This window comes from Rhinoderma darwinii, chromosome 10 (genome assembly GCF_050947455.1).
Source record: "Rhinoderma darwinii isolate aRhiDar2 chromosome 10, aRhiDar2.hap1, whole genome shotgun sequence".
NCBI lineage: Eukaryota > Metazoa > Chordata > Amphibia > Anura > Rhinodermatidae > Rhinoderma > Rhinoderma darwinii.
The window spans coordinates 80005010-80033006 of NC_134696.1; positions in this window are offsets into that span (position 1 = coordinate 80005010).

Consider the following 27997-nt stretch of genomic DNA (forward strand, 5'->3'; position numbering starts at 1 on the left):
AATCTGGCGAGATTACGCTTGCTGTGCTGTAAATCTCACACAAACGTTACCGAAGTGTCAGGATTCTGAATAGGCATCACGTCCTGGCTGGTCGTGATAGCAATTAGGCCTATAGCATGAAACTATTGTAATTCAGATCGAAAAACAGTTTAATATACTAATAGAAAATACATTTAAAAACATGTTACTCACCAAGTCGATATCCACGTTGGCTCAAACTTAAAAAGAGTTATGTGATCCATTTTTTCAAACTGATAGACAATTTAAACAGAAAGAGAAAGACGGAGCATGAGAGCCGTATATATAAAAAATATAACAATTTTTATTGATCACATAAATGAGACAGACATAATTGTAAAAAGTACAAAATGGATAAGAAGACTCTATAATATTCCAGTTTAAACATGAAAGGCAGACTTCCTATATCTTTATAGCAATATATTCTGCATCCTGAGGGCGGATTCAGACGAACGTGAGCGTTTTGCGCGTGTGGCAGCAGCGTGTCAGCTCCGTGTGTCCTGTTCATATGGATGCGCGGCTGCGTGCTTTTCGCGCAGCCACCATCATTATGACACTCCGTTTGGATGTTTGTAAACCGAAAAGCACATGGTGCTTTTCTGTTTATATTCATTCTTTTATAGCAGTTGCGCGAATAACGCTTGTCCCACGGAAGTGCTTCCGTGGGGCATGCGTGATTTGCACGCACCCATTGACTTCAATGGGTGCGTGAGGCTCGAAAAACGCCTAAATATAGAACATGTCGTGAGTTTTACGCAGCGGACTCACGCTGCGCAAAACTCACGGACTATCTGCACTGCCCCATAGACTTGTTTAGGTCCATGTGACCCGCGTGAATACCATGCGGGCTGCACGGACGGAAATCACGTTCGTCTGAATCCGCCTTAAGAGTAGGGATATAAGGAATGGGTGGTAGGAGACTCGGTAATCACTAAATCTTCATAAAATGCTGATCAAGTGTAGACATAATGGTCATAGATAATTTTTTGAAAGATTTATAAGAAAAACGAGTAGTCACAGAAGAATTTCCAAGAACCTTACCCATATTGGTACTCATGGAAGTCTGGATACCGTGTAAAAGACCCCAACGCACGTTTCGTGGTGTGTGCTTCCTCAGGGGCTGCATAGTGTCTGAATGCAGTCATGACTTAAATAGAGCCAGACCCAGGTGTACTTAGTTGTTTTCTCTGCCCAGCGAGATTCCGGCGCACATCCGCTGTCGCAACCGGAAGTGAGGCATGCCCCACTTCCAGCCTCCAGCGCCGTAGAGCACATCCGGATCCCCGACGCGTACAGGGATCCCGAACATGCGCAGTGCGCTAAAGGAGGCAGGAACGGGGCAGGCCAAACACCGGCAACGCACAGACGGACTGCGCTCCTCATTGGGCAGCCAAAACAGGGAGGATACAGGTAAGTATTTGTCCCGATCGTCACATATAATGTTTGTCACCAATTTCAAAATATAAAAAAAAAAAATGAAGGTTATAAAACCAAAAATAGACTAGCAAAAGTGTGGCAATTTAAAACGAGTGTTATATGCATTCCTATACGTTTATGTATTCGAAAGGAAACACACACAAGGAAGACTAAGGCCTCATTCACACGAGCGTGGCGTTTTTGGGCACGCAAAAACGCGGCATTTTGCGTGCGCAAAAGCCACTTAACAGCTCCGTGGGGCAGCAACATATGATGTAGTCGATGTAGCTACTTACCTGCAAACGCTGATGCTGCTGCAGAATCAACTGTAGCCTCTGGTGCCGATGTGTCCTCACTCGTCCGACACGATGCAGGACCTGGGGCAGGAAGTGACGTCACAGCGTGATCTCTCGAGAACACGCTGTGTGTCTGTGCACTGCCAGAAGCTGGGTGGTAACGAAGAGAAGTGGATGATGCCGATTCGTCAGCATCATACACTTCTATTCACAATGCCCAGCTAGTAAAAGAAGTAAAAACGCCCAGATGTACATACACAATACACGCCCAGTTGTACTTTAACTTTAAACACGCCCAGTTGTACTTTAGAAAGCCTCATTTGCATAAATATAAAAATGGTCATAACTTGGCCAAAAATGCTCATTTAAAAAAAAACAAAAACGTTACTCTTATCTACATTGCAGCGCCGATCTGCTTCAATAGGAGATAGGGGTTGCAAAATCTGGTGACAGAGCCTCTTTAAAGTGTCTCCTGGATTAAATTCTGGTTTTGGCTTGAAAATGCAAGCAAAATTTGTAGCAATTCTGCACTGTATGAACCAGGCCTAAAGCTCATGAGCCGATGACCAACCAGTAAAACCCTGATACACTTGGTTTATGTTATTACATTGCATTTGAGGAGCACTTATCACTTGCTTTTTTCTCCATTTTATTTTGTTGCAAAAAAAAAGGGCTTTGGACCTTCACATACTGCCCTTATGTCTGAATGTTGAGTTTGCCCCTGGCTTGTAGTTTTACTGTATAATAGATTATTTTTTTCAGTTTGATTGCTTAGCAAGTTTTTGTTCTACCTTCCAAGGAGAACATAAGAATTGCAGTGTTTCTCTTCTTCCAACAGAATACTAATGATGTAAAAAGCTGTATGGCACCTGACTGATTCATTGTTGCTTTTTCGTTTTGCCAGCGTAGACACATGTCTTCCTCAGGTCTTTATGTCCCGTTGTTCTATTATTATTATAGTCATACTATAGTCTTAAACTACTGTCAAATGCTCCATGCAACATGAAAGCAAAATCAACACAATAAGAACTGGTTTTATTACATTCTCCAGCTTTAAAAGACACAGATGTTTGTGCATTATGTTTGTAATATCTTAATTGGTATACATTTTATATGACCTAAGACCGGTAACTAACCTACTACAAACCATTAAATATATAAATAACCAATTTGTACACATGCAGCAACAGTATGATCACTAGCCCAATGGAAACAGTGTATATATCTCTTTTATGTGTAAAACAGTCTAATGGTATGTGTATAACCGAGACTATATACCGTTGGAAGATCATACAAGTAAACCAAGTGTAACTTGGTACTTTGAGCGAACACATACAGAACAACCTATAGAGGAAATGGTCAAGTACAACTCAAGCATAATATGTAATAGAAAAAACATCTTTATTAATGGACAGATACAAGAAGAAATTAAAAAATAAGTCATACAATGTAAAAAGGCGTCAGACCATGCAGGATATATGAAATACTAATGGGACATGAACATCTATAGAAAGACCCAATTAAATGGATGCTGATGTTAAAAGTAGTAGGCTAAATACACATGACTTGTAGAAAACGATATGTATATAAAGTGCTAGTGCGCAAAGGCAATGTGCTTCCTATAGAAAGGACACAATACATTTGTGTCAAAGTGTAGCAAGTAAATGCAGGTTACATAGCAATAAATGCAAAGGGCTCATATGCACAAGATATAGCCTAAATGCAGTCAATAAGCAGCCAAGAGTCAGATAACAAGAATGATGGTACGTACCCAGATTCATATCACCGCATGGGGGAGACGCCAGACCCGACGCGCGTTTCGGCAGCCTGCATTCGGTAACCTGCATTTACTTGCTACACTTTGACACAAATGTATTGTGTCCTTTCTATAGGAAGCACATTGCCTTTGCGCACTAGCACTTTATATACATATCGTTTTCTACAAGTCATGTGTATTTAGCCTACTACTTTTAACATCAGCATCCATTTAATTGGGTCTTTCTATAGATGTTCATGTCCCATTAGTATTTCATATATCCTGCATGGGCTGACGCCTTTTTACATTGTATGACTCATTTTTTAATATGTTCTTTATCTGTCCATTAATAAAGATGTTTTTTCTATTACATATTATACTTGAGTTGTACTTGACCATTTCCTCTATAGGTTGTTCATTAAATATATAAGCCAGGCTGGTTCAACCTGATGGAAAGTGCCAGTAACTCAAATAACTATGTATTATAAGAGAACTATGCAGAAGAGCATCTATGAATGCAGAGCACATCAATTCTCAAAGACGGGGTAGAGATACCAGGCTCCACAATTGTGAGCAGCGGTAGAAAACTTGGACAACAGTGGGCACAGGCCAACCAAACTGGTAGATAAAGATAGGAGAACATTGCCTGGCCTCATGAATTTTGATTTCTGCTGCACCACGCAGATAATAGAATCATAATTTGCCATAAATCTTATGAATCCATGGTCCTTCCTGCCATGTTTTAATGGTTTAAAAGGGTTGTCCAGGATTAGAAAAACATGACTGTTATTTTTTTTTCAGAAACAGTGCCACACCTGTCTATGCATTTTGTCTGGTATTGCAGTTCCTCTCCATTGAAAAGAATAGTGATGAGCTGCAATATCACAAACCACCTGTAGAAATGTGTGCCACTGTTTCTGGAAGAGAGCAGCCATGTTTTTTTAATCCTGTACAGCTCTTTTAAAAACAGTAATTACACTTTCATCAAACTTTTTGAATTATTTGGACAGTGACACAAGTTTTGTCATTTTAGCTGTTTACCACATCCTCTGTAAAACATGGTGGAGGCGGTGTGATGGCATGGTGGAGGCAGTGTGATAGCATGGGCATACATGGCTGCCAAAGGCACCGGGTCACTAGTGTTTATTGATGATGTGACTGAAGACAGAAGCAGCCGGATGAATTCTGAAGTGTTCAGGGATTTACTTTCTGCTCAGATTCAACCAAATGCAGCAAGGTTGATTGGACGTCGCTTCACAGGACAGATGGACAATGACCCAAAACATACTGCGAAAGCAACCCAGGAGTTTTTTAAGGCAAAGGAGTGGAATTTTCTGCAATGGCCAAGTCAATCACCAGATCTCAACCCGATCGAGCTGCATTTCACTTGCTTAAGACAAAACTTAAGGCAGAAGGACCCACAAACAAGCGACAACTGAAGACAGCTGCAGTAAAGGCCGGGCAAAGCATCACAAAGGAGGAAACCCAGCGTTTGGTGATGCCCATGGGTTCCAGACTTCAGGCAGTCATTGCCTGCAAAGGATTCTCTACAAAGTATTAAAAAACCCATTTTATTTATGGTAATGTTAATTTGCCCAATTACTTCTGAGCCCCTGAAATGAGGAGGCTGTGTAGAAAAATGGTTGCAATTCCTAAACGTTTCACAGGATATTTTTGTTCAACCCCTTGAATTAAACCTGAAAGTCTACACTTCAATTGCATCTCAGTTGTTTCATTTCAAATCCAATGTGGTGATAGCAGAGCCCGAATCATGAAGATTGTGTCACTGTCCAAATAATTCTGGACCTAACTTTATGCTGAGACTCCCAATGAGTGCTTCTGCACCTTTTGTTTTAGCAAAAGTGGGGGTCTCAGCACCCGGACCCCCACCAATCCAAACTTTTAATATGTTTCAATGACATATCAAAAGTTTGACAGGCCCGTATACCCATGTGCCCGCTGCAGCAAATAAGTTGCCTCAAACGTCTTGTGCTATACACCGATAAGGTGTAAGCTTTTTTTATTTGTCATTTTCTACATGCATGTTTTTCTGGTGTTTAAAGTACTATTGAGTAACCTATGAATAAAATAGCTTAAAACGCCATACCTTCATCATTCTGCATTCTTATAAAAACACCACTTACCCTAAAAACACCACTAAAACACCACAAGCCAAAACGATGTGTGTGCAGACCTTTTTATATTTTACTAAAGACTTTCAACTAACATCTGGCCACAGTGTTTTAGCCCAAGAAACAAACCGTAAAAAAAAATGCTGTGAATTTTTTGGGGAAAATACCAAATATGTGGGTGTTTTATTTTCTGTAAGTTCGATCACATAAAATATATTATATTTTATTAATTTTTATTATGCGAGACTTTTCTTACTTTCATTATTTTCCAAAGAAGGGACTTTAATTTTATACTTTCTTTTTAATATACACTATATGCATGATAGTACATTATGTCTGTGCATTTACAAGAGTCATACCCAAAAATGTTGTCAGGTCCTAGACTGTCTCCATAGTGATGTCAGCCCTGGCAATCATTTCACCAGTACTGGCAATCACTGGTGCACGGGGGTCCATGATCGATCAGTATCACAGCTGTACTAATACCTAATAGTTTGTCAAGGCGCACAAACTACCTCAGGCCCTTGACGCATTGTCATGATGAAGGATAGGTTTAACCCCTTAATGACCAGCCTATTTTAAACCTTAATGACCAAGCTATTTTTCACGTTTTTCCATAGTCTCAGTCCAAGAGCTATACTTAATTTTTTATTTTTGCGTCGACATAGCTGTATTAGGACTTGTTTTTTGTGGTCAAGTTGTATTTATTAATAGCACCATTTTGGGGTACATATAATTTATTGATTAACTATTATTAAGTTGTTTAGGGGGTAATAGAAAAAAACAGCAATTTTGACGGTCTGTTTTTTTGCGTCCTTAATTGACACCATTTACCGTGTGGTATAAATAACATAACTTTATTCAGCGGGTGGTTATGATTGCGGTGATACCAAATTTATATAGGTTTTTTATGTTTTCCTACTTTTACACAGTAAAAACAGTTTTTTCAAAATTATTTGTTTTTTTGTCTCCATATTTGAAGAGCTATAACTTTTCTATTTTTCCGCCGATGCAGCTGTATGAGGGCTTTTGTTTTGCGGGACGACTTGTAGTTTTCATCGGTATAATTTAGGAGTACATGTGACTTTTTGATCACATTTTATCACATCTTTTTGAAGGCAGGATGCACAGAAAACAGCAATTCTGGCATTGTTTTTATTTTATTTTTACAGCGTTTGCTGAGCGGGTTAAATAACATAAAAGCTTTATAGTTGGGGTCATTACAGATGCGACCATACCAAATATGTGTAACTTTTTAACCCCTTAAGGACGCAGCCTAGTTTGGGCCTTAAGGCTCAGAGCCCATTTTTCAAATCTGACATATTTCAATTTATGTGGTAATAACGTCGGAATGCTTAAACCTATCCAAGCGATTCCGAGATTGTTTTCTCATGACACTTTGGGCTTCATGTTCGTGGTAAAATTTGGTCGATATATTCAGTCTTTATTTAAGAAAAATTGCAAAATTTAGAGAAAATTTAGAAAAAATAGCATTTTTTAGAATTTAAATGCATCTGCTTGAAAAACAGACGGTTATACCACCCAAAATAGTTACTAGTTCACATTTCCCATATGTCTACTTTAGATTGGCATCGTTTTTTGAACATTATTTTATTTTTCTTGGACGTTACAAGGCTTAGAACATAAACAGCAATTTCTCATATTTTTAAGAAAATTTCAAAAGCCTTTTTTTTAAGGTACCAGTTCAGTTCTGAAGAGGCTTTGAGGGGCCTATGTATTATAAACCCCCATAAAGCACCCCATTTTAAAAACTAGACCCCTCAAAGTATTCAAAACAGCATTTAGAAAGTTTTTTAACCCTTCAGGCATTTCACAGGAATTAAAGCAAAGTGGAGGTGAAATTTGCAAATTTCATTTTTCTTTCTGAATTTCAATTTTATTCTATTTTTTTTCTGTAACAAAGAAGGTTTTATCAGAGAAACACTACTAAATATGTATTGTCCAGATTCTTCAGTTTTTAGAAATGTCCCACATGTGGCTCTAGTGCGCTCGTGGACTAAAACACAAGCCCCAGAAGCAAAGAAGCACCTAGTGCATTTTGGTGGTGCTTTTTTATTAGCATATATTTTAGGCAGCATGCCAGGTTTGGAGAGGTGTTGAAGTGCCAAAACAGTAGGAATCCCCCAAAACTGACCCCATTTTGGAAACTGCACCCCTCAAGGAATTAATTTATGGTTACCATTTTGACCCCGTAGTTTTTTCACAGCGCGTATTTGAATTGGGCTGTGAAATTAAAAGAATGACAATTTTTCCAATAAGATGTCATTTTTTATCAGAATTTCTTATTTTCACAGGGAACAAAATGCCCCATTTTGTTGCCCAATTTGTCCTGAGTGCGGCAATACCCCATTTGTGGTGATAAACTGCTGTTTGGGCCCATGGGAGGCCTCAGAAGGAAAGGAGCGCTGTGTGTTCTTAGGAGTCCAGATTTTGCTGGACTGGTTTTCGGGTGCCATGTCGCATTTGCAGAGCCCCAAAGGTATCAAAGCAATGGAAACCCACCAGAAGTGACCCCATTTTGGAAACTACACCCCTCAAGGAATTCATTTATTGGTGTTGTGACCATTTAGACTCCACAGTTTTTTCACAGAATTTATTTGAATTGGGCTGTGAATTCAAAAAAATGTATTTTTTTCCAATAAGAGGTAGTTTTGGCTCAAAATTTCTTATTTTCACAAGGAATAAAATACCCCAATTTGTTGCCCAATTTGTCCTGAGTGCGGCAATACCCCATTTGTGGTGATAAACTGCCGTTTGGGCCTATGGGAGGCCTCAGAAGGAAAGGAACGCTATGTGTTCTTTGGAGCCCAGATTTTGCTGGATTGGTTTTCGGGTGCCATGTCGCATTTGCAGAGCCCCAAAGGTATCAAAGCAATGGTAAACCCACCAGAAGTCACCCCATTTTGTAAACTACACCCCTCAAAGAATTTATTTATGGGTGTTGTGACCATTTAGACCCCACAGTTTTTTCACAGAATTTATTTGAATTGGGCTGTGAATTAAAAAAAATATTATTTTTTCCAATAAGAGGTAGTTTTGGCTCAAAATTTCTTATTTTCACAAGGAATAAAATACCGCATTTTGTTGCCCAATTTGTCCTGAGTGTGGCAATACCCTATTTGTGGTGATAAACTGCCGTTTGGGTCCATGGGAGGGCTCAGAAGGAAAGGACCACCATGTGGCCTACTGGGAATTTTCTGGTGCTAAGTCGTGTGTGCAGAAGCCCCTGAGGTATCAGTACAGTTGAAACCCCCGAGAAGTGACCCCGTTTTAAAAACGACACCCCTTAAGGAATTCATCTAGAGGTGTAGTGAGCATTTTGACCCCACAGGTATTGTGTAAAAGATAATGCGCAGCAGATGGTGCAGAGTGAGATTTGCAATTTTCTATATATATGCCATGTCAGTGTCCGATATATTGTGCCCAGCATGTGCCACCGGAGACATACACCCCATAAACTGTAATGTGGGCTCTCCCGGGTACGGCAATACCCTACATGTGGCTGTTATTAGCTGCCTGGGCACACGGCAGGGCTCAGAAGGAAAGGACCACCATTTGGCCTACTGGAGCTTTTCTGGTGCTAAGTCTTGTACGCAGAAGCCCCTAAGGTACCAGTACAGTTGAAACCCCCAAGAAGTGACCCTGTTTTAAAATCTACACCCCTTAAGGCATTCATCTAGAGGTGTAGTGAGCATTTTGACCCCACAGGTATTGTGTAAAAGATAATGTGCAGCAGTTGGTGTAGAGTGAAATTTGCAATTTTCTATACATATATGCCGATTCAGTGTCCGATATATTGTGCCCAGCATGCGCCACCGGAGATATACACCTCATAAACTGTAATGTTGGCTCTCCCGGGTACGGCAATACCCTACATGTGGCTGTTATCAGCTGCCTGGGCACACAGCAGGGCTCAGAGGGGAAAGATGAGGAGGGGTAAGCTGTGCGAAGTGGATCAGAGCGAGTAAAACTGGGGTAAATTAAAAATAAAGGGATGGATGATAAATTTTAAAACACTCTTTCATACAGAGCTCTGGTTTTTCGGGACACGCGTCACATTGATATATTGTGTCCTTCCTTATCCCCCTCTTATAGCAGACTCTGCACCTCTTTTGACTTTTTCCCTTCTTGCCAGTTTGGGGAACTTCTCCTAAAAAGTGTTGCCCTGGTACGATGCCTGTGGCCCCGCTTCCAGAAGTACTGTAAGGCTTCAGGACTTGATCTGACAAGTCCACCCCTCCCATGTACCTATTGTAGTCCAGGATGCAGTCTAGTTTGGGGGTCCCTGTACTGGTACCTTGTACAGGTACATGGGTACTGGTGTGGCATCTCCCTGGTCTTGTACTTGACACACAATATGTTGCTGCTAGATTGTGCCCTGCTCTTACCCCTTCTGAGTGTTTGCCCAAGCAGAGTCTCTCAGGTTTCTTCTAGCAGTGCCGCATGCCGCAGGACTTCTGGAAGCGAGGCAGTTGAAGAGTGGGACGCTGGTATAAAAATTATCCAGGTAGAGGTGGTAACCCTGGTCCAGCAGTGGGTGCACCAAATCCCACACAATTTTTGTATTAACTCCCAGTAAGGGGGGGCATTCTGGGGGCTGAGTACTGGTGTCCTTCCCTTTATATATCCTAAATTTGTAGGTATACCATGATGCACTCTAGCACAGCTTAGACATCTTCACGCCATACCTTGCCCTCTTACCTGGCAGGTACTCGCGGAATTGAAGCCTCCCTTTCAAATGTACCAGGGATTCATCTATAGAAATACACTTCTCGGGGGTGAATGCTGGGAAAATACAAACGGTCAAAACTGGGGTCATCTCGGGGTGGGCACGGCTAATTATCAGTATAATGTAAGAAGCGAAGTATTGCCTCATTTTTATTTTATTTTTTAGTTTCCAGCTCAGTTCTGAAGTTGCTTTGAGGGGCCTATATATTAGAAACCCCTATCAAACACCCCATTTCAGAAACTAGACCCCTCAAAGTATTCACAACAGCATTTAAAAAGTTTATTAACTCTTTAGGTGTTTCACAGGAATTTAGAGCAAAGTAGAGGTGACATTTAATTAATTTAATTTAATTTATTAGGCACCATGTCCGGTTTGAAGAGGTCTTGTGGTGCTAAAACAGTGGAAACCCCCCAAAAGTGACCCCTTTTTGGAAACTAGAGACCTTGAGGAATCCATTGTAGCTTTCTTGGGGTGCATGCGACTTTTTGATCAGTTTTTATTCTATTTTTAGGTGGCGTGGTGACTAAAAAAACAGCAATTCTACTATTGTTTTTTATTCAAATTTTTTTACAGCGTTCACCGTGCGTTATAAATGACATATTCACTTTATTCTGCGCGGCGATACGATTACGGCGATACCAGATGTTTATAGTTTTATTTTATGTCTTATGGCGTTTGCACAATAAAACACATTTTGTAAAATATAATTTACTTTTTGTGTTTCCTTATTCTAAGAGCCATAACTGTTTTATTTTTCCATCAGGAAAGTCGTGTGAGGACTTATTTTTTGCGTAACGAACTGTAGTTTCGATCAGTACCATTTTTAGGTACATGCGACTTTTTGATCTCTTTTTATTCCATTTTTTGGGAGGTGAAGTGACCAAACAATTGTGATTGTGGTACGGTTTATTATTATTTTCTCTTACGGCGTTCACCGCGCGGGATAAATAATGACATCGTTTTGTTGTTCAGGACGTTACAGACGCGGCGATACCAATTATGTATAGTTTATTTGTTTATTTATATATTTTTATTAATAATAAAGAACTGATAAGGGAAAAAGGGGGACTTTTACTTTTATTACTTTTAAATCTTTTATTTTCTTATTTTTACACAACTTTTTTTTACTTTTTCACACTTTATTTACTTTGTCCCACTAGGGGACATGAGGGCAGGAGGCTCTGATCGCTATTCTAATACACTGCACTACTTACGTAGTGCAGTGTATTAGAGCTGTCAGCTGTTCGCTGACAGCAAGCATAGTGGGTCCTGATTTTGTCGGGACCCACTAGGCTTTTTGTCGATGGCGTAGCCAGAGTCCATTGTTAGGATTCTGGTTGCCATCGTAGCCATCACGGCCCGCTATCGTGTAGCAGGCCGGCGATGGCAGCTTAACCCCTAAGAAGCCGCGATCGCTATTGAACGCGGCTTCTAAGGGGTTAATCGGCGGGGACCACCGCGATCAGTCCCTGCACACTAAGCTGTGATAGCCTGCTGTCAGAAACAGCAGTTATCACAGCTCAAACACGCGCCGGGATTAAATGGCGCCGTGTTTACTCAGGTCAGTAATAGTACTGACCTGAGCGCGAACGTTCTACTTAGCAGGACGTACTATTACTGACCTGAGCGCGAAGGGGTTAACATCAATTTTTTTTCTTTAATAAAGCATTTTGTAAGGGAAATTTTTTTTTTTCATGTTTTTTTCTTTAGGGTTTCTATTTATTTAACTTTATTAAAGTTTTTTTTTTACTTTTTTTATTAGTCCCATTAGGGGACTATTCTATGCGATTGTTTGATCGCTTTTATAATTCACTGCAATACTTCTGTATTGCAGTGTATTATTGTTTTTCAGTGTAAAACTGACAGACACCTTCTAGGTCATGCCTCTAGCATGAGCTATCAGGCATTAACTAAAGGCAGACCTGGGGGCTTTTCTAAGGCCCCAGCTGCCATATAAATTTCGATCCGCCAGCTACCAGATGTAGCTGAGTGCATGGAGTTTTTTCTTATCAAATTATTCTTGTATGTGTCACGAGGCGGGTGTGGACAAACTGGGCCATACCGCGTAGCAGGATGGCAGCTGGCCAAACAGGTATGGTACAGAGTCTAGAGTCCAGAAAGTGTACCTGAGGCAATGTAGACAGTAGCAAGGCAGGCTCGGCTGGGACCAGGCAGCGGGTAGACGACAGGCATGGAGTAGTAAAACAGGCGTGGAGATGCAGCAAAACACAACAACAGCTCAGCACGGCAGTAGACCAGGATGGTACTGGATAGCACGGGAAACAGGATACAGGTAGCTGGGAAGCTGGAAGACACTTAAGAGACCATTTGCAAGACAGACTTTGGGAAACAACAACAACGCTCAGGCGAGGATAAGAAGGGCGGTGACCTTCTTAGGGTATGTGCACACACACTAATTACGTCCGTAATTGACGGACGTATTTCGGCCGCAAGTCCCGGACCGAACACAGTGCAGGGAGCCGGGCTCCTAGCATCATAGTTATGTACGATGCTAGGAGTCCCTGCCTCTCCGTGGAACTACTGTCCCGTACTGAAAACATGATTACAGTACGGGACAGTTGTCCTGCAGAGAGGCAGGGACTCCTAGCGTCGTACATAAGTATGATGCTAGGAGCCCGGCTCCCTGCACTGTGTTCGGTCCGGTACTTGCGGCCGAAATACGTCCGTCAATTACGGACGTAATTAGTGTGTGTGCACATACCCTAATAGTCCAGGAATTCATGAGTTGATGATGATGAATTTCATGTGCGCGGGCACGAGCACGCGCGCAGCCTCGAAGAGACAGGCTCGATACACGGAAGTGAGTGCTGGCGCCTTACAGGGGGACGACGTAGCAAAGCAGCAGGACGTCCATGGCCGCGGTCATCGAGGGGTAAGTTAGAGCGACAGACCGCGGCCATAGACGTTACAGTATGTTTCAGAATAAAGCTTGTTAGTGGCCGCGGTTAAAAGGTGCATTGGTGGTCAATAATGGGTTAATGGTGAGAAAACACGGTGTCAGCATCACGTGGCTGAAAACACACTGACATGCGCTGGCGAATGTCCTGCATAATTTTACTGGTAACACAACGTTTTTACTGACAAAATCGATCGACCATTTGCCATCCATGTAAGCCTGGTTTCAGCCACGTGCGCAACCGATCCCGAAGAGTTTTACTCATAACCTACAGGTGCCCTAACCAGTCAATAAATTGATGCTCACTTTTATAATCTTATGGTATTTTAATAATTTTAATTTAATAATACCCAAAATCTGTTTTTTTGTTAAATTTTTAGATTTTTATTCAGAGAGTCTATTTATAAACATATAGGCTTCCTTAACACACAGACATCTTGTGACAGAGTACCACAATTTTTTTTTTCCCAAAGTTTGGTTCGGCTGGTTCGCCGAATTTCACGGAAAAGTTTAATTCGGACCAAACTAGTTCTGACCGAACCTGTAATTCAAGAAAGCCCCTAAAAATCGTGTATAACACTGTTTAAAAGCCCTAGAAGCCCTGTATAACACTCTTAGGTCACCCATGAGTGTATCCAAGTACTTTTGAGCTGTCTTTAAGGCAAAGTTAGTGTCAAAGTTACGCCAACATGTATGGCTATAGGAAAATGGATGGGACACGGTGATAACTAACAGAAACCACTGCACTTGTGCATGTTGTATGCTTAATGCATTGTTAAAAAAGGTACAAAAATTAACCATTTTTGGCGGCAGATGCCTGCCAGGGTTCATACATATAAGGTGGTAAAAGAAGAAGCAATGGCTTTTGACAAGCCCTCCAAAAATTAACCATTTTTATTGGCAGATGCCTGCCGGGGTTCATCCATACATGGATGTAAAAGCAACAAGCAATGGCTTTTCACAAGCCCTCCAAAAATGTACCCTTTTTATTGGCAGATGCCTTCCCGGGTTCATCCATACAGATACATGGATGTAAAAGCAACAAGCAATAGCTTTTGACAAGCCCTCCAAAAATTTACCCCTTTTATTGGCAGATGCCTGCCGGAGTTCATCCATACATGGATGTAAAAGCAACAAGCAATGGCTTTTCACAAGCCCTCCAAAAATGTGCCCTTTTTATTGGCAGATGCCTGCCGGGGTTCATCCATACAGATACATGGATGTAAAAGCAACAAGCAATAGCTTTTGACAAGCCCTCCAAAAATTTACCCCTTTTATTGGCAGATGCCTGCCGGAGTTCATCCATACATGGATGTAAAAGCAACAAGCAATGGCTTTTCACAAGCCCTCCAGGCCTGCTTGTAGCAGACGGCAGTGGAGGTGTATTGGTGGTAGTAGAGGTAGCCAACGGACAGCAAGGGTGGTGGTAGTAGTAGTAGTAGCAGCACATTAAAACAGACTGGACAGTCACAGACAAAGCCCTGTGGTGGGGCTGGCCTCAGGACTGCTTCTAGCAGACGGCAGTGGAGGTGTATTGGTGGTAGTAGAGGTAGCCAACGGACAGCAAGGGTGGTGGTAGTAGTAGTAGCAGCACATTAAAACAGACTGGACAGTCACAGGACAAAGCCCTGTGGTGGGGCAGGCCTGCTTGTAGCAGACGGCAGTGGAGGTGTATTGGTGGTAGTAGAGGTAGCCAACTGACAGCAAGGGTGGTGGTAGTAGTAGTAGTAGCACATTAACAGACTGGACAGTCACAGACAAAGCCCTGTGGTGGGGCAGGCCTCAGGCCTGCTTGTAGCAGGCGGCACTGGAGGTGTATTGGTGGTAGTAGAGTAGCCAACGGACAGCAAGGGTGGTAGCAGTAGTAGCAGCACATTAAAACAGACTGGACAGTCACAGGACAAAGCCCTGTGGTGGGGCAGGCCTGCTTGGAGCAGACGGCAGTGAAGGTGTATTGGTGGTAGTAGAGGTAGCCAACGGACAGCAAGGGTGGTAGTAGTAGTAGTAGTAGCAGCAGCACATTAAAACAGACTGGACAGTCACAGACAAAGCCCTGTGGTGGGGCTGGCCTCAGGACTGCTTGTAGCAGACGGCAGTGGAGGTGTATTGGTGGTAGTAGAGGTAGCCAACGGACAGCAAGGGTGGTGGTAGTAGTAGTAGCAGCACATTAAAACAGACTGGACAGTCACAGGACAAAGCCCTGTGGTGGGGCAGGCCTGCTAGTAGCAGACGGCAGTGGAGGTGTATTGGTGGTAGTAGAGGTAGCCAACGGACAGTAAGGGTGGTAGTAGTAGTAGTAGTAGTAGCACATTAACAGACTGGACAGTCACAGACAAAGCCCTGTGGTGGGGCAGGCCTCAGGCCTGCTTGTAGCAGACGGCACTGGAGGTGTATTGGTGGTAGTAGAGTAGCCAACGGACAGCAAGAGTGGTAGTAGTAGTAGCAGCACATTAAAACAGACTGGACAGTCACAGGACAAAGCCCTGTGGTGGGGCAGGCCTGCTTGGAGCAGATGGCACTGGGGGTGGATTGGTGGTAGAAGTAGTAGCACCAACAACAGCAGCGGCACATTAAAAAAAGAGTGGACAGGACAGAATCCCGTAGTAGCAGGCGGCAGTAGCAGGCAGCAGCAGCAGCAATGTCAGATCTAAAGAGTGGTATTAGGCACAGGGGTTTTAAAATCCTCACCGATCCACGCTTGATTAATTTTCAGAAACGTGAGATTTTCCAAGCTGTTGGCGGACAATCTTGTTCGCTTAGGGGTGACGAAGCCCCCTGCCGCGCTGAATACCCTCTCTGACGCTACACAGGAGGGTGGACAAGACAGTACACCCATGGCAAACTGGGCCAGTTCTTGCCAATGATCCAATCTGCTGACCCAGAAGTCCATGGGGTCTGGGATCAGGATTTCTGACGGAGAAAGGGCACAGTCCAGGTACGAGTGAACCTGGTTGGTTAGGTGCTGGTGATGGTGAACATCCCTTTGGTGACTACGATGTGTGTCAGGTCGGGGTATTGGATGTAAAAATGTTGTTATCATATTTTCCAAACTGAATTGGCTGCTGCTGCCGCCTATTACAGAGGTAGCTCTGCCAGAGGCGGTGGAACGATGAGACAGTTGGGAGCAGAGAGTGGCCCCCCGGTCAGACATGCTTGCAGCAGGTGTTTGCCGTTTGAAAGCCGTGACAAGCTGGCTGCATAGCTTCTCTCGATAATAAGCCAATTTTGCCTCCCTCTCGGAAGGCGCAAGAAACTCCCCCATTCTGGCTTTATACCGAGGGTCTAAAAGTGTGGCTATCCAGTACTCATCTCTTTGCTTCATGCTAACAATACGAGAGTCAGCTCGCAAGTAACGAAGCATACAGCTCGCCATCCTGGCCAGCGTTTCAGAGGGCCCGGTTGGTTCCATCTCCGCCCCATACTGCCATGGTTGTCCATCATCAAGGTCGTCGTCAAACTCGTCATCAACATCACTGTCATGTTGTGCGGCTGTCTCGTCCCCTATCCCTTCCTGTGATTCCATCTCCAAATCCAGCTCTTCTTCAGGTCCTGTTTCCTCATCCTCATCCTCCTCCTCCTCAACATCCATAGCCAGATGTGATCCTTCCTCCATACTTTGCTAAATCATCGCTGTGAGCGTTTGCTCCATAATGAATATCAGCGCCATAAAATCGTTCATTCCGCTAGCGTCACGGCTCACAAATTGTGTGGCCTCTTCTAAGGGCCTCAAAACGCGACATGCGTCTCTAACCAGCTGCCAGTGCCTGAGCTCGAAATTACACTGGCTCCATACGCTGCCCGTCTGCTGCATCAGGAAATCATTCATGGCTTTCCACTGTTCATACAGACGGTCCAACATGTGCAGGGTGGAATTCCAGCGTGTTGGAACGTCGCAAATCAGGCTGTGTTCTGGGATATTGTTTTGACGCTGCAAGTCCAGGAGGGCGTGCTTAAATGCATACGAACGTCTAAAGCGAACGCAAACCCTCCTGGACATGGCCAGCACACCCTTCAAACCAACATATGACTTTAAGAAGCGTGTTATGACCAGATTGATCACGTGTGCCATGCAAGGAGCATGTGTCAGGTGACCTAGACGCAGTGCAGCCACAACGTTCTTCCCGTTATCTGAGATAACATTGAGCTGTGTGAGTTTCAGAGGAGACAGCCAGCGTGCGATTTCCTCCTTGATGCACAGCAGCAGCTCCTGCCCTGTGTGGCTTTTCTCGCCCAGGCTCAGCAGGTGTAAGACAGCATTGTGGTGCTTCACCTTGCACCTATGAAAAGAGGAGGGAGGAAGAGAGGAAGATACGCTGTGTCCTGTCGGGGACGGGAAGACCTCCATTGAGGAGGGCAAGGAGGAGGATGGTAGGCGCCTGGTGTCCGGAGTTGAACCAGAAAGATACAAGCGTGGAGGTGGTAATGCCTGGCATTGCTGCGGTGGTGCATCGGACTGCAAAATATTGACCCAGTGAGCCGTGAAAGACATGTACTGTCCCTGCCCATAGTTGCTGCTCCACGTGTCGACGGTGGCATGTACCCTGCTGCAAACGGATAATTGCAAGGACTGGCACACCTTTTCCTCCACGTGCTTGTGCAAGGCAGGGACAGCTGTTTTGGAGAAGTAATGGCGGCTAGGTATTCGCCACCTAGGCTGAGCGCACGCCATCAATTGCTTGAAGCCGGCGGAGTCGACCAGGTGGTACGGCAGCGACTGCACCACCAACAACTTAGCCAGGTGTGAATTAAGCCGCATGACAAGTGGATGACTGGGTATATATTGTTGCTTATTGGACAACGATTCCGTAATGGATAACTGACGGGACGTAGTCCTCCTATCGTTGCACTAGATGACAGTAATGATGATGACAACGAGATGGTGGATAAGGCCTGGCTACTACTTAGATGACAGGGACTCGGAGCAGCAGCAGCGGCAGAGGGGTGTCGATTGTCCCACATGGCCTTGTGATGCCGCTCCATGTGTTTACGTAGAGCGGTAGTTCCTACATTGCTGTCCTGCCCACGCGTTACTTTCTGCTTGCAGATACGGCACTGTGCCATGTTTTCGTCCTCCGGGAAGGTACAGAAAAATTGCCACACGGCAGAGTACCGTAAAGAGGTAGTACCACGTCCACCACCACCACCCGAGCTTGCCCCTTTTCTGGCAGGCTTTTTTCGGGAGCCTACACCAGTAGCAGCAGTGTCGCTGTCACCGGCTCCTGAGCTGACACTACCGCTGCAACGTTTTGCAGATTGACTTCTGCCCCTACCTCGGCTTGGCTGTTTATCACTGCCAGTGCCGCCACTACTACCCTCTACCCGCCGTCATCACCTCGTCACCTGGTTCCCACGTCCTGTCTAAAACAACATCATCATAGCCCTCCTCATCATCCCCGCCACTTCTGTCACTGTGTTGTGAATGTGATGTGACATCATGGCGGGCTCCATGCCCCCCTCATTACTGCATCTGCCACCACGGCTACCACCAACACTCCCACTACCACAGCTATGCATCTCGGACACCGCTTCCACCTCCACCACCGCCGCAACACACTCCGTTGGCTGACTCGCGGAAAACAAATCATCATCACTATGTTGTTCAGTAATATCTTCCTTCGCACCCGAGGAGATGTCTCTTAGGACTCTCAGGAAAGATGACTTCCCGCTAGGAAGGCGAAGTGAAGACATAGATGATGGAATGGAAACGTTAGAAATACCCATATTACTACTGTCACTGTGCCAAGGAACTGTAGAGGATCTGGAATCCAACGAAACCTGGCTTGAAGCCAGATCATCAGAGTCTTCCTGCTGAGATGACCGCGAGTCAGCCAACCAGTCCACAATGGCCGTATTGTCTAAAGTAACCCGCCCACCGGAGGAGTTGGACAAGTCTGGCTTGCTGATACTGCTACTACTACCAGCAGGCACATGGCTGCTGCTACTAGTGGAACTGGGCACATGTCTTGTGCCACAAATGCTGGTACTGGGTCTGGCACCAACAGATCCAACATTTGGACTGGAAGAGGACATGGCATGGGTGTTTTTTCCTCTACCCCGTCCTTTCACAACCTTTTTTTTACCAGACATTTCACTGCTGGAGTGCAGCAAGTTGAATCAAAACCCCCGGGATGAGCCCCTTCTAAAAGCATATTCACACACTGGCTTGACAAATGGCAATGAATGAGAATTTCTATCAGCCACTGTGCACTGACTCAGGGAATGCTGGCCCTGGGCGTTGTAGTACTACTACGAAAGCTGCCTCAGCTGCCTGTATTGCAAGTTGGATGCAACGGGGATGAGCCCCTTCTAAAAGCGTATTCACGCACTGGCTTGGCAAATGGCAATGAATGAGAATTTCTATCAGCCACTGCACTGACTCAGGGAATGCTGGGCGTTGTAGTACTACAAAGGCTGCCTGTATTGCAAGTTGGATGCAACGGGGATGAGCCCCTTCTAAAAGCGTATTCAGACACTGGCTTGGCAAATGGCAATGAATGAGTATTTCTATCAGCCACTGCACTGACTCAGGGAATGCTGGGTATTGTAGTACTACAAAGGCTGCCTGTATTGCAAGTTGGATGCAACGGGGATGAGCCCCTTCTAAAAGCGTATTCAAACACTGGCTTGGCAAATGGCAATGAATGAGAATTTCTATCAGCCACTGCACTGACTCAGGGAATGCTGGGCGTTGTAGTTCTACAAAGGCTGCCTGTATTGCAAGTTGGATGCAACGGGGATGAGCCCCTACTAAAAGCGTATTCACACACTGGCTTGGCAAATGGCAATGAATTAGAATTTCTATCACCCACTGTGCACTGACTCAGGGAATGCTGGGCGTTGTAGTACTACAAAGGCTGCCTCAGCTGCCTGTATTGCAAGTTGGATGCAACGGGGATGAGCCCCTTCTAAAAGCGTATTCACACACTGGCTTGGCAAATAGCAATGAATGAGAATTTCTATCAGCCACTGCACTAACTCAGGGTATGCTGGGCATTGTAGTGCTACAAAGGCTGCCTGTATTGCAAGTTGGATGCAACGGGGATAAGCCCCTTCTAAAAGCGTATTCACACACTGGCTTGGCAAATGGCAATGAATGAGAATTTCTATCAGCCACTGCACTGACTCAGGGAATGCTGGGCGTTGTAGTACTACAAAGGCTGCCTGTATTGCAAGTTGGATGCAACGGGGATGAGCCCCTACTAAAAGCGTATTCACACACTGGCTTGTCAAATGGCAATGAATGAGAATTTCTATCAGCCACTGTGCACTTACTCAGGGAATGCTGGGCGTTGTAGTACTACAAAGCCTGCCTGTATTGCAAGTTGGATGCAACGGGGATGAGCCCTTTATAAAAGCATATTCACACACTGGCTGAGTAGTGAGTAGTGGATGAGCGCCTTCGATTGCTGGATTCCTGCCTTTTAGATTCCTAAAGCTTTCCCTTACTGCACAGAGATGCTATCCCTACAGCTCCTGTCTGTAAAATGGCTGCTGAGCTCCGTGCATAGACTTTTATTGCAGGCTTGAGCCCGCCCCTATGCTGCCTCCCAATTGGCTGGCAGAGCCGTTTGCAAGGCATTATGGGGTAGCCTGATGTCAGGTGATATTGTGAAATCCTCCATTTTACATCTAACATGTGGCAGGCGCCAAAATGCAGCCGGGTTCGGTCAAAACGGGTTCGGCCGAACCCGGTGAAGTTCGGATTCGCTGCGAACCGAACTTTTCCCGATGTTCGGACCGAAACCGGGTTCGGTTGTCCTGGTTCGCTCATCTCTACTCAGGATATGTTGAGATAAGAGAAAAAAGGTATGGAAGGACACATCTATCACTTGAGATATGTATTTTTTTATTTTAGCAGTTTTGTCTAATACTGAGTTTTCTCTGAGCTGGTGGGTGGAGCCTAACTACTATTATGTCTTCTATCCACTACACACATAGAAGAGGACAATCCTGCTCTCCTATCAATATTTATATTTACAGGGACATCATTGCGCCACTTGCGTCAATGTATGGAAAGATACCCTGCCAATCAGCGCCTTTCAAAAACGCAAGCGGCGCGATTACGTCATGGTGGCGCTTGCGTCATTGAAAGGTGCTGATCAGCAGGGCAGAATGACTTGCCCTGCCATTCAGCACCCTTTAACAATGCATGCGGCGCGATGACGTCACGACGCTTGCGTAGTTTAGCCCCAGCAGACCTGCTCAGAAGAGAGTAGACCTGCATTGCAAGAGGGGGGCGCGGGAACGGGATCAGGTGAGTAAGCAACGTTTTTTCTCTTAAAAGTGTGAGTGGCATTACCTTCAAGGGGCACTATCTACAGGGGGACTATAGATGGGGCACAATCTACATGGGGCTATATGTGGGGCACTATCTACAGGGGGGACAATATGTTGGGCACTATCTACAACGGCTATTATCTACAGGAGGATCTCTGGGGGCCACTATCTACAGGGAAATATATGTAGGGCACTATCTGCACGTGCTCTATGGGGGCCACTACCTACAGGGGATCTATCTACAGGGGGGCTCTATGGGGGCAATATCTACAGAGGGCTCAATGGAGACACGATCTACAGTGGCTCTATGGGGGGCACAATCTAAATGGGTCTCTATGGGGAGCAATATCTATAGGGGGCTCTATGGGGGCACTATATATGTGGGGCATTGTCTAGAGGGGGCTTTATGTGGGGCACTGTCTTCAAGGGGGCTTTATATGGGGGACTGCATTTAGGGGCTCTATGTGGGGGCAATATCTACAGGGGCACTGTGTGTGTGTGTGTGTGTGTGTGTGTGTGTGTGTGTGCGGCTCAGTGTATATAGCATTTATAGTCAGGGACAGAGTATGGTGCTATTATAATTAGAGGTGCAGTGTATGGCACTATTATATTTAGGGGGCATATTGTGTGGCACCATGATAATTTTATGTTCGTTTATAGGTGCAGAAATGTTTGAAAAGTGGGAAGCTGAAGACATCTGAGTGGCAAACTGCAGAAATGGGCTGTGGCCGGGACAAGTCATCATAGATGTCTCGACTGGATGGAGAAGAAAGAGAAAAATAACAAATAGAATCTGGGAAGAGGGCACATGTGAGTCACTTAATGTAAATGTTTATTATGCCGCTAATCCGTACTGTAGTCACTGTATGATCTGCAGAGAGGATGATGAGTGGTGACTTTTCTTTTTTTGTGTGACACAGAAGATCCCAGCATGTCCTTACCATTGTTCAGGCCATGCTGGGAGCTGTAGTTTTACGCTGTACAATCCTATACGTCAGGGGTTTCACTAAATTGAGCTGTATTTATGATGGTGCTGTATTTATGTACTGAGCTTGGTTCTAGTACTGTATATTTGTACTGAGCTTGATTCTGGTACTGTATATATGTATGAGCTTGGTTCTGAAGGTGTAATTATTTAGGATATATAACTAGCTTTTATACCCGGCGTTGCTCGAGAGGTTGACTTACGGTATAGATGGTGTCCGTCAGAGCGCCATGCGCATGCGTCAGACACCGGCTCTATGTTGCATGACGCGGGACTTCACGCACGCCCAGTGCAGCACGAGAACACCCCCTGCCCGTGTACAACGTGCCAGGGCCGCCCCGCATCGCGGCCCTTCGCGCATGCCCAATGTGACGGCCGGGGGCAGGACCAAGCACCACACCACCCGTATCCAGTGCGCGTGCACCGGGGCCGACACCAGGAGAAACACGGCGCGGCTCCCTGGGCATGCGCAGTACGACTGGCACCGGACGCTTCAAGTCCAATAACAGAGGAACTATGCAGCTCCAGGGAAAGTGAATGTGTGTAGTGGTGTATGCGATAACCGTAATGTGTGCCCCGCTTATAATAGTAATAACTGGTACATAAGAAGTGTGTGTTATTAGAGGTTGGAGATGATAGGAAGAATCCATAACCATCAATATTATGTAGGAATAAACACAACTTCCCCCTTGGCACATCCTGTTAGTATGCTGGCCTCGATGACGTGATCCATTTTAAACCAATGAAAAATCGGGCTTCAAACAAACTTTCGAAAATATATATAAGATAACAAAATTGCAGGGCCGATGGAATTGTTGTAAATTCCTTGTATATTTAATGGGAACCTGTCAGGTAGTTTTAACCCCTTCAACTGCCACCATGCAGCAATACATGAGCTGACAGTATTTCCAAACATTCCCTTGTATGTTTCATACAGATGCAGCAAAATTTATAAAATCAACTTTTAAAATGGTGCACACTATATGATAATTTGATTATTAAAGGGTCATGAAGAGTCACATAGTCCTGCTTCCAAACCCACCTTTGTATGCTTGATTGTCATCCCCCTGGCTGTTATACATCACTACCACCCTTCTCCAACTTTCTCGGATGTGCCATTGAGTTGTATTATTTAGACACGCACCATGTAGCGATTTGTACTCTGCCCGTCTTCATCGCTTTACCGCGCATGCCAGGCGAGTACAAGGCAACATCGAATCTGCAAGGGTTGGAGGAGGCTGGTAGTGATGTAGAAAAGCTTGGGTGATGTCAATCAAAATCTAGGGGGCACCATTCCAATTTTCACCTCAGGCAGCAGCAAAGCTAGAAGTGTGTGCGTGTGTGTGTGTGTGTGTGTGTGTGTGTGTGTGTGTGTGTGTGTGTGTGTGTGCGTGTGTGCACGTGTGCACGTGTGTGTGCGCGTGTGTTTTCACCATAAAACGGCCTGAAATTGTCTGATGGAAATTTGGCACAAAAAAATGAAAATGTAATTGGAGTTGTAATACAGCTCATGCATGATTTGTTTACAGCTACAGTAACTGATCTTTGACATACAATATGCACAGGTTCTACACTGTCACAAAGAAAATAAATTACAGTTTAACTCCCACGCCGACTGACTATTTCTAATTCAATTACTAATTCTCTGTTATTAAGTAGCAGCTCCAGAATTGATATTTAACCTGAACATTATTCTTCAAGTATTATCATTATCAAAAAATTGGACTGGAAAAAATTACTCTGTACAGAGTACATATACACTAAATTGCATTGCACAGAAAAAATAAAAACATAAAAAATATTAAACCCTCCCCAATATCCGTCATATATATAATAGATAGAGGAAGTCGGGTGGGGGAGTATAAAACAGGCTAAGGGCGGATTTACACGAGCGTGTGCATTTTGCGCACGCAAAAAAGCGGCAATGTAACCTAACGGGAAGATTCCCGGTGGGCCGGTCAGTCAGTGGCACTTGGAATTGCATAGTTGGCAACATTTGAAAAAACATTTCCAGGGACACTTAGGCCTTGTTCACATGGCGCTAAAAAATATGATGTGTAAACATGGCAAAAATGCTAGCGTTTTTGTAAAGCGCTTTTTAAAATACAGGCGTTTTTTACATGTTCTTGTCGCATTTTTTTACGCATTTTGTGCGCTTTTTTGGCGCGTAATTAGGATGTTTCGGCGCATTTTCAGAGCGTTTTACGTGCCAATAATTGACTTGACACTTCTCTTTTTTGCGCTTCGCGTTTTTTTAACATGCGCGAGTAAAACAAAACGCATCGTATGCACTACAATGCATTTTCCCATTATCAATTGGAAGCTTAAAACATGCGTTTTTTACGCGTTTCTGACATCTTTTTTGTGTGTGCGTAGAACACGTCAAATACGTGCCGTGTGAACAAAGCCTTAGGGTGTGGCATCTTTGGTGGGTATGTCTTATGGGGTGTGGCTTATGTGGTGGGTGTGGCTAGTGGGCATGTCTTTCTTTCCAGAATTTCTGCATACAAATAAACAAACAAAAATGTCTGCACTAGTTTGGCTGACCACTAATATGGTGGCCAGTATCTGTCTGGTTATTTGGTTGTTTACAGGCAGGTGATGTCTCACTTTATCACTGGGGCTAGGCGATATGTGCTGACCACTGCTAGTAGCATAAAAACCAGTGTAGATAGTGCCCCCTGTAGATGGTGCTCCACACTGCTTCCTGTAGATATTTCCACACACTACTCCCTGTAAATAGTGACACATGACCCCCTGTAGATACTGCCACAGTGCCCTCTGTGGAAAATTCCACAGTGCCCTCTGTGGATAATTCCACAGTGCCCTCTGTGGATAATTCCACAGTGCCCTCTGTGGATAATGCCACAGTGCCCTCTGTAGATAGTGGCACACAGCACCCTTGTATATAGTGGCACACGGCACCCCTGTATATAGTGGCACACGGCACCCCTGTATATAGTGGCACACGGCACCCCTGTAGATAGTGCCACAAAGCCCCCTGTAGATAGTGCCACACAGCCCCTGTAGGTGATGCCACACAGCACGCCTGTAGATGATGCCACACAGCCCCCTTGCAGATGCTGCCACACAGCCCCCCTGTAGATTATGCCACACAGTTCCCCAGGAAGCTGGACTGCAGGAAGAAGGAGAGCATTCCGAGTAAGAATGATTTTATTTATTTTTTCTGGATTTGCAATTTTTGCAGCGTAATCTCTGCGATTCCGCCGCAAAAGTCGCAACACTTTGCTGTATGTTGGGGAGGTGCATCCACATTGAATTCAATGGGGAAAACTCGCAACAGTGAGGGCTTGTCCACACAACGGAATTGCTGTAGAAAATTTCTGCAGCAATTACATTGAAAGTAGCAGACATTCCACTGCGGAAAAAAACAACCCATTTCCTGCGTTTTTTTTACTGCAGAAAATGGTGTAGATTTTTCTTCGTTTTTCTCAATGTTGGGAGATGGAGAGATCTCCACTGAAAAAACGCAATAATTCAGTCCACTTTCCACAGCAGAAATTGACATGCTGCGGTAAGAAAAATATGCACTGCAGTTCAATTTCTGGTCTGAATTTTTACGTAGCGTGTGGATGAGATTTGTTAAATCTCATCCACTTTGCTGCTACTACTGTATTCTGCTGCGTATTTTCCATGCACAATTCCGGTCGGAAAATACGCAGCAATACGTGTGGGCAAGCCCAAAATAAACAAACGCATCAATTGACATGCTACAGATTTTAATTTCACACCGCAGGTTTATTTATTAATGTTTACACTGCTATTTTTCGCAACGTGGGCATGAGATTTTCTAAATCTCATCCACTTTCCTGCTACTGTAAATGCTGTTGAATTTCCACACAGAATTCCGTTGCGGAAATTCCACAGCATTTACATCACGTGGAAACCAAGCCTAAAAGATGTCTTATCAGTTAATCCTGCAGACACTATGTGTGGGCAAGAGAAGTCGTCATGGCGGTCTAGGCCCAATGGAGAAGAAAAAGGAAAGTGAACAACTTGGTAAAGATGTCACCTCTAAATCACTGAATGTAATTGTAATCTACTCTGACGCTGACTGAGGTGGATCAGCCCTGTATTCACTTGTATAGTGTGATAATACTCTGCAGACTGCATGGTGGTATTATTTAGCCTCAATTTGGTGGTAATTAGAGATAAGTGAATCGATTCTGCACAAATCAGTTACAAATTTGTTAGGAATTTCCCAAAAGTTTCGGATTTTAGCGAATCCAAAAGTTTCAAGCGTCATTCCACACATATTGCAAAAAAAATAATCAAGTAAATAGATTTTAATTAAAATTGAAATCCTGGTGCTGATAGCGTGCTGATGCCTGCTGATACTCAATTAGCAACAAATTTATTCTGCTCAAATCTGGTGGCCAAAAAGGAATTTTGTGAAATTCACTAATCTCTAGTGTTAATATTGATCATTGTATAGGATTTTTTTTTATTCAGTTACAGTATTATTATTCAGTCACTATGTTGTGGTAATATTTCTTTATAGTTTACTTGCTAGGACTGATGACGTCCTGTTCCGGTACATGACCGCTGCAGATAGTCACTGGCTTGAGCGATGATGCCAGAATGTGCGGCATGGGACTGCTGAGGTCAGTGATTTGGCTGTTTACTCCACCTACTGTTTTGTAGCATTTGCCCTGTCTACCAGTGCAATGCCTCGCTTAATAGTGTGTTAGCCCCCTCCCCTACTGTAAATGCTGCGACCTAGTATTTTTGCATTGGCTCAACCTACCCCCAATGTGACCATTTATTTTTTTCCTGCCTACTTGTGTTGGATCCAGGCCACTTTCGATTTTTTTCCAGGGCCACTTTAAGTTACCAATCCGTCCCTGGATGCTGCTCATTTAACTCCTTAGATACCGTGATCAATAGCAACATCCGCATCTAAGCCGTTAGTATGAGGGGGCAACCCTCTAATGAAGGTACCCAGGTCTGTCATCTTTGTACTTCTGTTAAGTCCTACCGGAGCCCGGAGGCAGGGCTTAGGGTGCGTTCAGATATATCAGTTCATCAACATCAGTTTTTTTTTTGTCTGTCAAGTGATTACAACTGATACATTTTTGCATCAGTTGCCTTCAGGCTTTTCACAATTTTTACTACAAAACCATCAGTTGTCGTTAGTTGTCATCAGTTTTTACCATCCATCTTTAACATCAGTTGTTACCACAATGGTCCACCAAAAAGGTAGTCTACGGTCTGAAAATGTGCCAATTTTATAAGAGTGGTGCATAGTTTGTGATAGGTTGGATACATGATAGATTAGATACTTGTTGTGTATCATGTCAGGGTTCTCCTTCTCGGCTCTGGCATTGGCACTACACTGAAGTCTGACACACACATTGTAATGTCACGTGTGTCAAATTCAGTGCAGCGCAAAGGCCGGCGTCAAGAGAGAGAGCCCAGAAGGCAGCTGC